Source organism: Chiloscyllium plagiosum, chromosome 1 (assembly GCF_004010195.1).
Source record: "Chiloscyllium plagiosum isolate BGI_BamShark_2017 chromosome 1, ASM401019v2, whole genome shotgun sequence".
Lineage (NCBI taxonomy): Eukaryota > Metazoa > Chordata > Chondrichthyes > Orectolobiformes > Hemiscylliidae > Chiloscyllium > Chiloscyllium plagiosum.
This window is the reverse complement of record NC_057710.1, coordinates 84,014,763-84,028,697: the sequence shown is the minus strand read 5'-3', so window position 1 is coordinate 84,028,697 and position 13,935 is coordinate 84,014,763. Positions and strand designations below refer to the sequence as shown.

Below are 13,935 nucleotides of genomic sequence, written 5' to 3'. Positions count from 1 at the left end.
CCTTCTTGACCTGCAATCTTCTTCCCGACCTCTCCGCCCCCACCCCCTCTCTGGCCTATCACCCTCACCTTAACCTCCTTCCACCTATCGCATTCCCAACACCTCTCCCCCAAGTCCCTCCTCCCTACCTTTTATCTTAGCCGGCTTGGCACACCCTCCTCATTCCTGAAGAAGGGCTTATGCCCGAAACGTCGATTCTCCTGCTCCTTGGATGCTGCCTGACCTGCTGCGCTTTTCCAGCAACACATTTTTCAGCTCTGATCTCCAGCATCTGCAGTCCTCACTTTCTCCTAAAGGGACCTTGGAGTGCAGGTTCATAGTTCCTTGAGAGTACAGTTACAGGTAGACAGAGTAATGAAGAAGGTGTTTGGTAGACTTGCCTTTATTGGTGAGTGCCTTGAGCACAAGAGATGGGTGGTTATGTTGCGGCTGTACAGGACATTGGTTAGGCCACTTTTGAAATACTGCATTCAGTTCTGGTTTTGTTGTTCTCGAAAGGATGTTGTGAAAATGAAAGGGTCCAGAAAGATTGACAAGGACGTTGCCTGGGTTGAATGGTTTGAGCTATAGGGAGACTGGGGCTGAATAGGCTGAGGCTGTTTTCTCTGGAGCATCGGAGGCTGAGGGGTGACCTTAAAGAGGTTTATAAAATCATGAGAGGCACAAATAGGGTGAATAGTCAAGGTCTTTTTCCCAAGGTAGGGGAGTATAAAACTGGAGGGCATAAGATTAAGGTGAGAGGATAAAGATTTAAAAAGGACCAAAGCGGCAACTCTTTCCCACTGCGGGTGGTGCATGTATGGAATAGACTGTCAGAGGAAGTGGCAGAGGCTGGTACAATTACAACATTGAAAAGACATCTTAATGGATATATGAATAGGACGGGTTCAGAGAGATATGGGCCAAATGCTGGTAAATGGGACTAGATTAATTTCAGATATCTGGTTGGCATGGGCGAGTTGGACTGAATGGTCTGTTTTTGTGCTGTACGTCTCTATGACTCTTTGACTCTGTTTTCTCAGCATCTACTCTATCAAGCCCTCTTAGGGTCTTATATGCTTCAGCACACTATGGTGTACTAAAGCTTTCAAGAGCTGTGTTGCTTTAAGAGGTGGTTCTGCTAATGAGCCAAGGGATCAAGATGCAACTACATGTCGCATTGCAGCCTAGCAGAAGCATGCTAGAAAGAGGATACCTGGTGATCCATAACTGCAAGTTATAATCTGAGCTGTTAAATAAAACGTCTGTAATATTTTCAAGTAAACTGAAACCTTGCAACTTAATCTCTGTTATTTACTACTAACACAAGAAATACAACAAGATCATCTCTCAATCTTTTAACTCCAATTGGTTCAGGCTTCATCTGCTGGGCCCTTCCTCATAAAACAACCTGTTCATCCCAGGGTCCAATCTTTTGTAAGTTATCTGAATGCAAGTATGTCCCTTCATAAATTAGGATACCAAAACTGTATGGCACACCTTATTTGCAGTCCCACCCATTGCCATGTACAGTTGTAACAACACTTTCCCACTTCTGTACTCAATTCCCCTTGCAATAAAAACCAAAATTCCATTTGCCATCGGAATTACTCACTGTACCTGCATGTGAGTGTTTGTTTCCTTTCGACCAACCTCAACAACTTTACATTTTACCAAACTGTGCTCATCGACCACATTTCCCAAACTCACTTAGCCTGTTAATGTTTCTTTACAAACACAGTGGAAAGAAACTTGTGGTATCAGGGGCTTTGCCTGTTGGCTGGGGAGTGGTGAGAAACCCGCGGTGCCTCTTTATGGGAACTCCCCCCAAGAGTCACATCCCAACCACACTGCGGCAAGGCCACCAGTGGCTTTGGCCAGGAATCAAGCCACTGGTAGTGTGAGTCCCACTGCTGTTGATGAGAGATGCCAATAGCTCTTGCACTCGGTAACACCATTGAAGAGGCTGTGTTACTACTGAGTGATACCCATCCCAGAATCCAAGGATAGCAGAGGACCCAGGCCATCAGGTAGGGTAAGTAATGTAGGCAAAAGTGAGGACTGCAGATGCTGGAAATCAGAGTTTAGATTAGAGTGGCGCTGGAAAAGCACAGCAGATCAGGCAGTATCCGAGGAGCAGGAAAATCGACATTTCGGGCAAAAGCCCTTCATCAGAAATAGAGGCAGGAAGCCTCCAGAGTGGAGAGATAAATGGTGGTGGAGGGGGGGTTGGGGAGAAGGTAGCAAAGAGTACAATAGGTGAATGGGGGTGGGGATGGAGGTGATAAATCAGAGGACAGGGTGCAGTGGATAAGTGGAAAGGTAGATAGGCAAGTAGGACAGGTCTTGAGGGCAGTGCTGAACTGGAAGGCTGGAGCTGAGGTAAGGTGGGGGGAGGGGAAATGAGGAAACTGGTGAAGTCCACATTGATGCCATGGGGTTGAAGTGTACCGAAGCGGAAGATGAGTTCTTTCTCCAGGCATCAGGTGGTGAGGGACCGGTGGTGGAGGAGGCCCAGGACCTGCATACCCTCAGCAGAGTGGGAGGGGGAGTTAAAATGTTGGGCCATGGGGTGTTGGAGTTGATTGGTGCAGGTGTCCCGGAGATGTTCCCTGAAGCGCTCTGTGAGGAGGCGTCCAGTCTCCCCAATTTAGAGGAGACCGCATTGGGAGCAAAGGTTACAATAAATGACATTGGAGGATGTGCAGGTGAAACTTTGATGGATGTGGAAGGCTCCCCTGGGGCCTTGGATGGTGGTGAGGGAGGAGGTGTGGGTGCAGGTTTTGCAATTCCTGCGGTGGCAGGGGAAGGTGCCAGGATGGGAGGGTGGGTTGAAGGGGGCGTGGACCTGACCAGGTAGTTACAGAGGGAACGGTCTTTGCGGAAGGTGGAAAGGGGTGGGGAAGGAAATATATCCCTGGTGGTGGGGTCCGTTTGGAGGTGGCAGAAATGTCAGCGGATGATGCGGTTAATGCAAAGGTTGGTAGGGTGGAAAGTGAGGACAATGGGGTTTCTGTCCTTGTTACGGTTGGAGGGGTGGGGTCTGAGGGCGGAGGTGCGGAATGTGGATGAGATGAGTTGGAGGGCATCTTCAACCACGTGGGAAGGGAAATTGCAGTCTCTAAAGAAGGAGGCCATCTGGTGTGTTCTGTGGTAGAACTGGTCCTCCTGGGAGCAGATCCGGCGGAGGCGAAGGAATTGGGAATACGGGATGGCATTTTTGTGCGAGGTGGGGTGCGAAGAGGTGTAATCCAGGTATCTGTGGGAGTCGGTGGGTTTGTAAAAAATGTCAATGTCAAGTCGGTCATCATTAATGGAGATGGAGAAGTTCAGGAAGGAGAGGGAAATAATGTGATGAGGAATGGATATGTAGGCTGGGGCCTTCCGGGAAAGGAGGGCGGTCAGTCAGAAGGGTAGTGGTGAGGCTCTTATCAGTCTGCACCCTCCATGATGATTGATCATATTATGATTTTCTAAATGTCCTGCTATCACTTCCTTAATAATAGATTCCAATAGTTTCCCAATGATAGGTGTTAGCCAAACTGCTCTATTGTTTCCTGCTCTTTGACTTTCTTCATTTCTGAATAGTGGTGCTACATATATGGCTTTCCATTGAAACCTTTCCAGAATCAGGGGAGTTTTGGAGGATTATAACCAATGCTTCAACTAACTCTGCAGCCATTGCTCTAAGAGCCCAGGATGAAGGTCATGAGCTTAAGAGGACTTTTCACCCTTATTCCCATTAATTTTCCATGTATTTCCTTCTCCCGTAGTAGAGATTGTTTTAGGTTCCTGTTTGTCCCATGACTTTTATGCTTTTTCAGTTTTCTGCTGCGAAAATACAAAATACTTATTCAAAATGGTCGGCATTTCCTTACATCATTATCAGTCATTTCCTAATACTTTCCAACTCTTCAGGTCTATCCTAATCTTCACAGCTTTAAATGAATGTTCTTCCAATTTGATATGTCATTCTGTACTTCCTTACTTCGTCACCTATGTTGCATCTTTTATTCTCACTAGAAAATGTGTCGGATTTCTATGTGCAGCTCAGTAATGCAATACTCTATTAATCAGCAAGCTATCTGAAATTCTTGAAGAGGAAGCTTTTAAACCATTTTGTTAACTTCATATGTTAATCTGAAACTCTTAAGAAGAAACATTTAGATGTAATCATAGACCGTGCTTTAATGTAATAAAATCAAATGGGTTTATTTCTTTTCTGATGATCATTTTCGCCTTGAGCTAATTTTGTTTGCAATCATAGTTGTACTGTTTTCTGATTAGTTACCTCACTGACAAAAAGTGTTCTTTCTGTGGGTTCATTAATCTTCTCTGTGTAAACTTTGTAAATAGGACTCTTGATTACGTAAGTGTTTCCCAAAGCATGCTAATCTATATCTCATCAATAACACATTAATCTTCTTAGGAAAATAGTTAGATTCAGCGACAGCCTTTTCACGTTTGACCATGGTTGTTTTGTTGACAATTTCATTATCACAAGCAACAGATGATTTATTATACTTGATTTTTGTTACATTTCCTGTCAATCTTATCTAATCTAGGAACTACTTTTTATCTGCCAGGAATTTTGCTATGTCAGGTTCTGTGAAAATAAATATGAAAAGAGAATGTACACAAGCAGCTCCAAACACAAGGTGCACTGTAGGAAAGTTTTATTTTAAGTTCAGAAAGCTTCCTCACTTCCTAATTTTCTGACTTCTATGGCCATAATGTAACTTTGGTTCCATTTATTTCTCTAATCTGTAACTAAGAATTGTACCTGAGATGATGCCATGTGCTGGTGACATTGTTACACTACAACTAACCTTGTAACTGAAGAAGCTGTGCCCAGCTACATTTGTACCTCAAAAGGCACTACAAGGAGTGACTTATCAACTTTTCACTGTATTTATTTGAGTACATGTGACAATAAAGCCAATTTAATCATGAGTTATTGGAATGTTGCTTGATTGACCTGTAAACTGTGAGGGTTTTTTTGCTATATAATGAAGGGGTTCATTTTGTTTCAGGGTGTCACATATTTCTGCATAATTTTTGTCAAAATAGTCTGAGTGACAACTGTGCTGAGATCCAATATTCTGGAGAGAGGGGATTCGTACATCTGACTTTACTTGATCCCGCAGTTCTGAAATTAAATTGGATGGCTCAAGATTTTCCAGATTGGTTGTGAACCGAATTAGAATTCCTTTCTTTGGAAGAGCTGCTAAAAACTAAGACATTAATCTTATTCCTTGTGGATTTCTGATTCCTGCAATACCTTGTTGCTGAGTAAGTGTTCATCATCAATTGAAAAAATTGTTGATCCATCCAGCAGGCATCAGTCCACCCAATGGATTGGGTGATACAGATTTCACTCACACCTTAAACCCAAGCAGGAGGTGCTCATGTTTTGATCTGGAATGTCTCCTGGGATCATTGGAGACATGATTTTGTGTTTTGTATCTGACAGGAGATTATGTTTGTTATAATGAGACCATGCTGAACACCTATTTTCATGAGAAAGACAATCTCTGCATTAGCTTTTCCAAAGTATTTTCCCAATTGCTCCACTCCACACCATCCTAGAAGGATGATATTTTCTTCATGTGGGATTCCAGCTGAGGTATGGGTGAAGAATTATGAGCTTTGCAGTTATTCTGTTTAGGAGTTCTGGCCAAACTGTATAACTGCAAAGCTCATAATTCTTTGAGCAAACAAAGAAAGCCAAATCTGTGGATGTGAGATTTACTGGTAGCCTTCCCTTTGTAGAAGAGGTGTATCCCTTTCTTGTTCCCCCAGGGCCCCTTCCCAAGAAGTAGGCTCGCTGAGAAAGTGCTAATGTTGCTTTGAAATTTCAATAACCCATGGAATACAATTGCTGTCCTCCTTTCTGGTCACTCACTCTCAAGATTATCCATGTACGTTCTAATATGTCAAAATGCAAAATTTAAGGTTTTCTTTCTTTAACCACAAAAGTGGTTATTTCCTAGAATGCAGTTTCCCTGCCAGGAAAGGTAGGGCAGAATATTTTTAGGGCATTTTTTCTGGACTACTCTTCACTAGAAGTGAGCAGAGGGCATCATGAAGGGAACAGCAGTATCACAGATGCTGCTGTTCAAAGACACCTCTGTCCAAACACCGGTCCAGGAGGGAAAAACCTGTGAGAAACATTAATAATTGAAAATGAATATACTGGTGGTACTAGCCCTGGTTTGACATAAATGAGATGAATGGGGTTGGAATTCCTTATTTGCCAGTTTAATAGATTTTCATTCTGGGTGAGCAATGACCATCATGCATCTGTCATATGCAAATTCCAGAGGAAGGAGTCCGAGGTGTACAGTCCTGACCCCATCAACAACTCTCGAACACCACAGGAATTGTCACATTGCCAAATGGTGGAAGCCTACATATATCTTGTTTTTAAGTAGGACCTTTGTCCACATAAATCTTCGATAGGTAGTTGATCAGATTTCTGTGCTGCATCTAGCCACAATGTCTGGGACAATCTTGTGCTGCACAATCTTCCTTCACCAACGCCACTGGGAACCTTTTGGACTGCACTGTGCCTGGCAACTCACCTTGAAGTTGTCATCATGGGTTGCCCTTCCAGAAGCAAGGAGCTTATGACAACATCATTCCAGAGACTGTCGGAGCACACACAATCCTTACCACTGTGTCAAGGTTACAATCTACAGAGGGAACGATCTGACAGCCCAGCACCTCCTCAGCAGTGCACTGACTCTTCAGGCTACAATTTTGTGTTCAGTTTACAGAAGTGGGTCTAGATGTTCTGTCTCATATGCAAGAGTGTTACAAACTGAATAAATCTGGAAGAGAAAGGACAGGTTCTGGGAAGAAACTATCGAAGCTTGCTCTAAATCCTCCTTAATCAACTATGTCTAATGGCTGAGGGAACCTGCCAGAGACTGCGTGTGGTTTTAGACCATTCACGGGATGTCTGATATTATCCTTGTTGCCAGACAAATCCAAAACAAATGTCAAGAGCAGCATCAGGCATTCTGCATCGCATTAATCAGACTGGACAAAACACTTGGTTCAGTCAATCCAGAAACTCTGTAAATTGTGATCCAGAGACCTGGATGGTGAAGAAACCTGTTCACAATCCTGCAGGTACTTTTAAAGATATGACTGCAACAATTTGAAGGCAGGATCTGAAACATAAAGGATCAAAATTCAGACCAGTGTCAAACAAGGTCCGATTTCAGTTATCCTATCAAAGAATAATTGCCTTCTGAAACAAGTTATTAATATTTAGCTAGATAACCTCAGTTACTTCTGTGCCAAAACTAAATTGACCAACAAACGCTATCCACAACTGGGAGATGGCTGTAGCTCACTCTACATCGGATTATTAGGAAACATTTGATTTCTTCAAATATGAATATAAAAGACTTAGCCTGTTCTTATTGCCAAATTAAAGCTCTACATGACCCAGCCCTGATCAGTTAAATATTCCACTCCTCATATATGCTGAAGGAGAAACTCTAGAACATGTTGAACACTTCCTTTACCTTGGTAGCCATCTCTTTAAACAGTTACCATCGATGAGTATTTTTTTATTCATTCAAGGGATATGGACTTCATTGTTTGGGCCAATAGTTATTGTCATCTCTGGTTGCCCTTTAGATTAGATTAGATTAGATTCCCTACAGTGTGGGAACAGGACCTTCAGCCCAACAAGTCCACACCAACCCTCCGAAGAGTAACCCACCCAGACCCATTTCCCTCTGACTAATGCACCTAACACAATGGGCAATTTAGCCTGGCCAATTCACCTGACCTGCATATCTTTGGACTGTGGGAGGATACCGGAGCACCCGGAGGAAACCCACGCAGACACAGAGAGAATGTTCAAACTCTGCACAGACAGAAGCTGAGGCTGGAATCGAATCTGGGACCCTGGCTGGAGTCTCTTTTGTTGGAGATGGTCATCACTTGTATGGTGTAAATGTTACTTGCCACTTGTCAAGTCAAACCTGAATAGCTGCACTAGATCAGCTTTCTATGTCAGCGGCTGTTTGACATTAAAGACCTCCACAAATTATAAAAGAGTTCTAGTGGCCTCAGTAGTAATCTTCAGCTCATTTCTGTAGTGCAGCACAAAACATACCATGTGTCAATCACATATTAAACTGCCGTAGAAATTCTACCATCATTCTCTTTATTCTTAGCTTCAATGGGTGCAGCAAAGAACAGAAGCCAGGTCAACAAGCTTTCAGGCACAACTCCTGCAAAACAAATGATCATAGAGTGAACAATGTGCCTGGATGCCCGATTCCCCCATCAGGTCCTGTTTTCTCAACTCTCAAAGGCCAATGTTCCCGGGGAGTACAAAGAAAATACCTTAAAGATACTCTGAAACTCTCTTTCAAACACGGTTGCATTGACATTAATGACAGGGAGGAGCTTGCCACAAAGTGTTCAGAACTTAATCATCAAACTGTTTTCTGCCTTGAATCCAAACATTTTAATGATGACTCACGATGATGGCAGAACAAGAAAGAAAATTAAGCCAGTCTTGCACACCTGACCTCATTCCCTCTTCGGACATCCTGCCCTATATGCTCAAAGATCTGTGGGCTGAGAATCTGCCTGTTCAGTTGCATCAAGTGCCAAAGCAGAAATTCACAGTGTAGAGTAGATGTCACCCTCGAATCAAAGTGCTGCCAGAGGAAGTGGTGGAGGCTGGTACAAGGCAACAGGATGGGTATATAAATAGAAAGGGTTTAGAGTGATATGGGCCAATGCTGGCAAATGCGACTAGATTTATATAGGATACCTGGTCGGCAAGTTGGACCAAAATGTCTGTTTCTGTGATGTATATCTGTATGACTCAACAACTGATGATAATTATAACGTTAAGTTTTAAGCTAATATGTGTGTGTGTGTGTGTGTGTTCAATATTTCAGGTATTGTAAGGTGCTACCCATATTTGATACATGCATATTATTACAGACAAAGCGGGAATGGGATTAATTTAAATTGTGATTGATTTTCCCCTCCTAAGCCCAATGCAGTGAGACATAGTTTGATTTATTGCTGTTAACCCATATTCCATACTTAGGTAGGCCAAAGAGTGTTCCTTAAATTCTGGTTTTCCAAACTTTGAAAGTAAACCTATAGGATGAATTCAAAGGTGGTGTTTATTAACAAAATATTCACAATGCAGGAAATTGTTTCACTAGTTCATTCACAAACAAGTGTGCAAGATGGAAAGGAACAGAAAGCAAAGGAATTTCTAAAAGCTTGATATAAATTTATATGACTTAGAATCCAATGAGTCATTGTCCAGTTAGGAGACTGTCAGTTGGTTGATCATGCACCAATTCTTTTCCAGGGAACTGGGGTGCAGGTGAATGGTAATCAAAGCAGCAGTAGTCCAATTTGGCAGGTTGATCTGAGATACTTTCTGCAAATGAGAGTTTTGAAAGAGAAAAATGAACAGCAGACCTTCTAGCTGCCAAGGCCTGGAAATTCTATTCTTGTGATGTTAAGACAGCATACTAAGTTGGAGTTCCAGAATTTAAACATTGTAAATCCAACTTCCTCAGATGTTAGTCATCTGTGCCTGTGACAAAGGCAGACACTTTGGATGCAGATCTTGGTGGGCTATTTGGAAGTTTGTTAAGGTAACACCAAGAGTTTCTGTTGTGAGGTAATGAAATCACTGTAAAACATGCTCATTTTAACACAATCAGTCTTGGTGCTGTTCCTTTGTCAAGAGCAGGCCTGGCTTCAAGTCCTTTATGCCAGCTTTAGCTGGAATGCCTATCTAAAGCAGGGCTTCCAGAAGTTTCTGAGAATATAATCATGAAATCACCCTCAGCATTTTTTATTGTTGAGGCTATCCAGTTTTAAAAGAAATGGGATTTAGACATGACAAAAAGAGAGAGTACAATTTCTTTGGAATTTCTCTTATCTTTTGGCAATGACAATCTCACAAAATTGGTCTTCACAGAATAGGTAGAGACTCGATGGGTTGAATAACCTACTTCTATGTGACCATATTCTATAGTTCAATGAATTAAATAAAGCTGGAATAAAAATAACAGCCATCATGAAACTACTACATCATTGTCTTAATCCAATGAAAGAAAATTTGCTGTCCTTTCCAGTCTGATTCCATGCTTACAGCGGTGTAGTTCACTCCTAACTGCCCTCTGAATAACTTGGTTAAACATTATTGTATATTCAGGAAGTCAGCTCATTGTCTTTTTTAAGGTAATGAAAAATGGCAATTGGCAGTGATGCCTGCATTCTGTGAATTAATGAAGAGATGGTCGCAGCACCACCACCAGCGACAATGCACTTTCCCTTTGAAAGGTGTTGCAGGGTTTTCAGTAGGACTAAGCACTTATTGTATTAGTACTCCTGTTGCCTTGAGGAATTTATAAACAGGCTCAGTGAGTGCTAGTTTTATACAGAAATCATGCCCATGCACAGGCAATAAGAAGTTAGCATCCTGTCTGCATTTAAATTAATGGGTTTCCCTTAATTACCAATTGAGATCTCTGTGCCTATATGGCATGATGGAGAAAGTTGCTTTTTCAAAGAAATTTCTATCATATGATTACAGGTTTTTCAGATTTCATTGATCTTTCTTTGAATTAGGAAAAGTATTAGCTGGTTGTCATGCCATTTCTAAGTAATGCAACAAAATCAAATTTGAACATTCCAAATCATAGTACACTGGACTAGTTTCTAGCTCAAGTGCATATTTTAAAGCAGAGTAATGGAAGCATTGACTATTTTAACTTCTATTACCTTTCTGGTGAGTTCCACTGTTGATTGTAGCAGCATAAGATTGGTAATGAGAAGATAATACAGCGACTAATGGATCAGCAATTTATACAACATTTCATTAGAGAAGGCACATTGTCTGCCAACAGCATTTATAGATTCCACCGATGAGCAATCAACTGAGAAAATTAGAAAAGCATTGTACGAAACCAATCCATTTCCAGTGCTTCAGGCAGAGTTTCCCTCAGACTGAATGAAGAAAATTCTGAAACAAGTAACAATAAGCTAGCTGAAAGCAGTGCCAAAAGCTTTTCCATAAGGTTAACTATTTTATGTCTTGATCTTCTCCATCTTACTTTTATAATGTTCTATTACATTTATCTGTATTTCACACGGGTGATATTATCTGTTATCTGACTGTACTCAATATTCCCAATATATTATTCTGTCGGTCAGATATTTTATCACATATTCCAATCTAGAATCTAATTTGCTGAATCCAGCATTACTAATAAGCAACATGCTTTATCAGAACTAATACCTAAATGATATCTTAGAAGTAATGTAACTTCTTACTAAGTTAAAACCTGTCATCTGTTTTGATGAGTTGGTAATATCATTCACTTTTCAATCAAAATGTTTTGACCTCTATTTTCAAATTGGGTATCTGTTCATGCAGAAGTCTTGTTGATAAAAGTGTCTTTGCATTTACTGCATAGGCATAATTCTGTCTTTGCAGCAGTGTGACTGGGGGCTTGTTTTTTTACAGAATAAACCCGAGGCTGCTGCATTGTTTAAAACATAGAGCAGGTGAGAAGGGTCAGAAATGCTTTATGGTTTGTTATTTTAAGGCAATAATATTCTTGCTGTTTCAAAACATCTAAAAGAAGTTCAGCAGTGTATTTAACATCAGATGTTCACAAGAGATGCACTCTGTTGAAGGAAGCAAACTTGGAAAAAAATGAATACCAGATTAGGTCAAGTAGATCTCACTGTTACCTTTTACTAATCGAAGCTGCTAAATATCAGTGATACTTATAATTACCTCCACCTGACTCTGTATTTTATGACAGAGTCATAATTCTGGCAAATGATGCTAATTATGCCATAGGCCACACTTAGCTTTGCATCCTGTTTGATATCATTCTGAATTCACACATGTTGCAAAGTAATCGTCCTATATATTGAACCTGACTTATGTCATACACCATTGGTAGCATGCTGACCTTGACTATAACCATACAATCCCAATGCATAACTTTTACTCTAGTTCCAAGAGAGAACAGACCATTAGAAAAAAAAAGTGCAAGATCATGAGAAGAGACAACGATATAGCTATAGACCTGGAGTCACACATAGAGAAGGCCCAGAAAGGACATTAAAGACCAAGACAGATTTTTACAACAATCATAAATAGCTTCATGGTACCATTCTTGAGACCAGATTTGAACACCAGACTTATATTAATTAATTTAATTCAAATTATACCAGCTAGCATGGTGGGATTTAAACCTATGTTTCCAAAGTATTCACTTTACATATTGGGTTTCAAAGTTACTAGTTGGTCAACATTACCACAAAAAAAAACACTGTCCCCAATCTATTGGCTTTAGGTGGAGTATAATGTAGTTTTACAGAATCTAGCTGGATTCCAAACTTAAATTACAAAATTAAATTATACAAATTAGACTTGTAGTCTTTGGAATTTAAGAGATTAAGAATGATAGAATCAATATTTTCAAGGAAAAATTATGAAGGAGAACAGATTAAATAGGCTGAGTGAAATTATTTTGAAGATTTTGAGGGAGTTGAGAACAACATGGAAGGCAATGAAAAAGGAAGGAAAGGTATATCATGTGGTGAAATCCTCCTTCTGGCTGTGGAGTAGGACTGTGGAAGGGGAGGGAGCTGAATGGAACCAGGTTCTTCATGGAGGCTGCCTACTGCTGAAGCAGCTGTTTAAAAGGCCTGCCTTGACTCTTTGGGACTTCTTATCAGTTAATTTCTTAAAGGTTAGGCCCTCTACCACTTAGTCATAGAGTCATAGAGATGTACAGCATGGAAACAGACACTTCGGTCCAACCTGTTCATTCCGACCAGATATCCCAACCCAATCTAGTCCCACCTGCCAGCACCCGGCCCATATCCCTCCAAACCCTTCCTATTCATATACCCATCCAAATGCCTCTTAAATGTTGCAATTGTACGAGCCTCCACCACATCCTCTGGCAGCTCATTCCATACACGTACTACCCTCTCTATGAAAAAGTTTCCCCATAGCTCTCTTTTATATCTTACCACTCTCACCCCAACTTATGCCCTCTAGTTCTGGTCTCCCCGACCCCAGGGAAAAGATTTTGCCTATTTCCCATATCCATGCCCCTCATTATTTTGTAATCCTCTACAAGGTCACCCCTCAGTCTCCGACGCCCCATGGAAAACAGCCCCAGCCTGTTCAGCCTCTCCCTGTAGCTCAGATCCTCCAACCCTGGCAACATCCTTGTAAATCTTTTCTGAACCCTTTCAAGTTTCACAACATCTTTCCAATAGGAAGGAGACCAGAATTGCATGCAATATTCCAACAATGGCCTAACCAATGTCCTGTACAGCCGCAGCATGACCTCCCAACTCCTGTACTCAATACTCTGACCAATAAAGGAAAGCATACCAAACGTCTTCTTCACTATCTTATCTACCTGCGGCTCCACTTTCAAAGAGCTATGAGCCTGCACTCCAAGGTCTCTTTGTTCAGCAACACTCCCTCGGACCTTACCATTAAGTGTATAACTCCTGCTAAGATTTGCTTTCCCAAAACGCATTTATCTGAATTAAACTCCATCTGCCACTTCTCAGCCCATTGCCCGTCTAGTACAGATACTGTTGTAGTCTGAGGTAGCCCTCTTCGCTGTCCACAACACCTCCAATTTTGGTGTCACCTGCAAACTTACTAACAATACCTCTTATGCTCACATCCAAATCATTTATGTAAATGACAAAAAGTAGAGGGCCCAGCACCGATCCTTGTGGCACTCCATTGGTCACAGGCCCCCAGTCTGAAAAACAACCCTCCACCACCACCCTCTGTCTTCTACCTTTGAGCCAGTTCTGTATCCAAATGGCTAGTTCTCCCTGTATTCCATGAGATCTAACCTTGCTAACCAGTCTCCTATGGGGAACCTTGTTGAACGC

General features: G+C 41.5%; 1 long non-coding RNA gene across 1 annotated transcript in view; it reads right to left on the bottom strand.

Moving 5' to 3' along the window:
• The window catches only part of LOC122555669, an 84,895-nt gene extending 73,945 nt beyond the window's left edge, over positions 1-10,950 (bottom strand). Inside the window, exon 1 of the long non-coding RNA XR_006313334.1 lies at positions 10,771-10,950. This is a non-coding gene — a long non-coding RNA (uncharacterized LOC122555669). The remainder of the gene's footprint in view (positions 1-10,770) is intronic.
• Between the last annotated feature and the right edge of the window lie 2,985 nt (positions 10,951-13,935).